The sequence below is a fragment of the Octopus bimaculoides genome, chromosome 24, assembly GCF_001194135.2.
Source record: "Octopus bimaculoides isolate UCB-OBI-ISO-001 chromosome 24, ASM119413v2, whole genome shotgun sequence".
NCBI lineage: Eukaryota > Metazoa > Mollusca > Cephalopoda > Octopoda > Octopodidae > Octopus > Octopus bimaculoides.
The window spans coordinates 20335623-20338226 of record NC_069004.1 but is presented as its reverse complement, the minus strand read 5'-3'; positions in this window follow the sequence as shown (position 1 = coordinate 20338226).

Below are 2604 nucleotides of genomic sequence, written 5' to 3'. Positions count from 1 at the left end.
TAATTATCTGTTTGTAAATATCTTTTTTCTTACACGCGTGCGCGCGCGCGCGAATTGGCTTGGTGCAGTGAGGTGTTAAAAAATTAAATTTCTTACCCTTGGGCTAAACAAAATCCTTGAGTTACTTCGGCGTCATCATTCGATAAAATGTGTTTATGGGGAGAAAAATATCGAAGGTGACTAGTGACCGTGAGATGTGCTAGAAATAACAGCTAAATCTCCCTTAAATTACACAACTTTTCATCTGAAAATGAAGGTCACAATTGGAAGTGATATACCTTATATATAACTATATGTCTTGCAAACAACTTGCACATGCAAGTGCTACCAGTCGAGAACTCCGTATACTGGAAGCCAGCAAGTGTATGGGGTCATCAGGAGATGGCATCATTGCGCACCGATCCCCTTACTGATATGAGGCCCCGCTTGCCAGATCAACTGGTTATTAAATAAAGCTCAATATTTCTCTAGCCATCGCTCATCGTCTCTTTTTAACCAAATCCAGTGGCTTAGCCTTCTCCACTGTAGTTTAGATATCACTCATGGTGGTATTTACCTTACGATGAGTTAGGCCTAACGATAACAGCAGTCGTCTCACACTGTGTCCAACAAACCCTCTACATCCAACTTCGATTGGAAAATGCTCAGCTTTCCACCCTGCATCTCCACATTTCTCGAGGTGGTTTACGTAACGATCAATCTTTCGAGCCGGCGCGGCGTCCATGTTATCTTCATGAGGAACCGTTAACTCGACTAGATTTACAACTTTCCTTCTTTCACACCACATTAAAATGTCCGGTTTTTCCGTAACTGGGATGGGAAAGAATCCCTGGCACCCAGGTAAATCTGCAGTCACTTCCCAATAGCCTTTCCACTTTTCTTCTCTCACAGGAAGTTTCTTGTTCTTCTTGAAACGGATCCGCTGACCTGAGCGCACGAAGGTAATAACATCTCTAGATGGTACTTTCAACAGTTTTTTCTCAGTGTTGTTGAGATGAATTTGGTTCTTCATAGCATTGAAGATAACCTTCAGGACCAGGTTGTGTCTCCATGTATACCTATTCAATGCTTGGAACAGTGTGAAATAATATGTTTCAGTGTTCCGGCCTTTCCGCATTTGCATATGTCATCCTCTGAGACGTTTCATCTTACTAGATTCATAGGTGACGGCAAAACATCATAGGATGAACGAATCAGAAAACTTAGCCAAGATGTCGTCCACTTCCATATCCCATCCTAACATATTTTCCTCTCAACATGTTCTTCCCATCTCTTCATCTGTCCTTGTTGACTACTTCGGATCAAATGAAGCTCTCTTCTCTCTGCTTCTATTGTTTCTCTTGCTAACAACAGATTTGCGTTTGCTCCGCATCATACTCGCAAACGGTCTGAACTGATCTGCGCCAAAACCAAGTCCTCTCCGATGGTTCTGTGTTGCACCCACCATATCTCTGTGTATAAGAGAAGACAAGATGTCATCAGTCTCTGCTTCTGCATTCCACTTCCTGGCTGTTTTCACCTCTGGTGGGTTACGCCTGATTTCCATGTCCTTCGATTCTCTCAGTATCGTCACCGTCCGTATCTTCCCTAGTTTATATATTTCGACTATTGACGCTAGTGGTAACTGCAACGAACCTCTTTTACGATAAAGAGCTGAACTGTTCAACATCCGAGGTAGGCCTAGCCACCTTCTAATGAACACATTACATTTTTGTTCAATGATCTGAACTCGTGACAAGGCTACCTCGTATATTAAAAGTGGTCACGAAAGTCGCGGGTACAAGCCGAACTGCAAGCAGCAAATTTTATAGTTATCTGGTAACTTCGAGTTATCAATCGCTGATAATCCAGCCTCAGCTTGTTTCATTCTGCGACTTCTATCTGACAATGTTCCGGCGTATACTCGCCCCAAAATCTTGACAGGTTCTTCTTTGACTGTTGGAATACTTTCTTCAGCTATTCGAAACTTAAACTCTTTCTGCACTCCCTTAACAAATGTCAGACTACGCGACTTTTTTGCTCTAAACCGCATCCTTGACCGCCTCACAAGTTCGTCTAGTCTCAAGAGGGCATTCTGCATGACTTATTTATCTGTAGCTAGAAGTGTCACGTCATCCATGAAGGCTTTCTTAGGCGATTGTACATGGGCGATTTGTTCCGAAAAATCCATCGCTTTCAAAATCATCTCCATGGCTAAGACAAACCACATGACAGATATTGTACAGCCAGCAGCAATGCCAATCTCCAATCGGTGCCAATCTGTTGTAAAATCTCCAGCTGTAAACCTCATTTCGAAACTGTCATAGTACATCCTCATTATTTTAATCACTTTGTCTGGAATGTGGAAGTGGTCCATGGCTCTCATCAGTAATTCGTGTGGCACTGACCGATATGCATTAGTTAGGTCAAGCTATACCACGTTCAGACTTCTCTTCTTCTGTTTGGCATCCTGGATCGCTTTCCAAATCGAAAAACAGTGTTCAACGCATCCAGGGATCCCGGGGATTCCGGCCTTTTGAACAGATTCATCAATATACCTGTTATTCTGTAAATATGTCACCGTTCCCGTATGTTGATGAATCTGTTCAAAAGGCTGGAATCCCC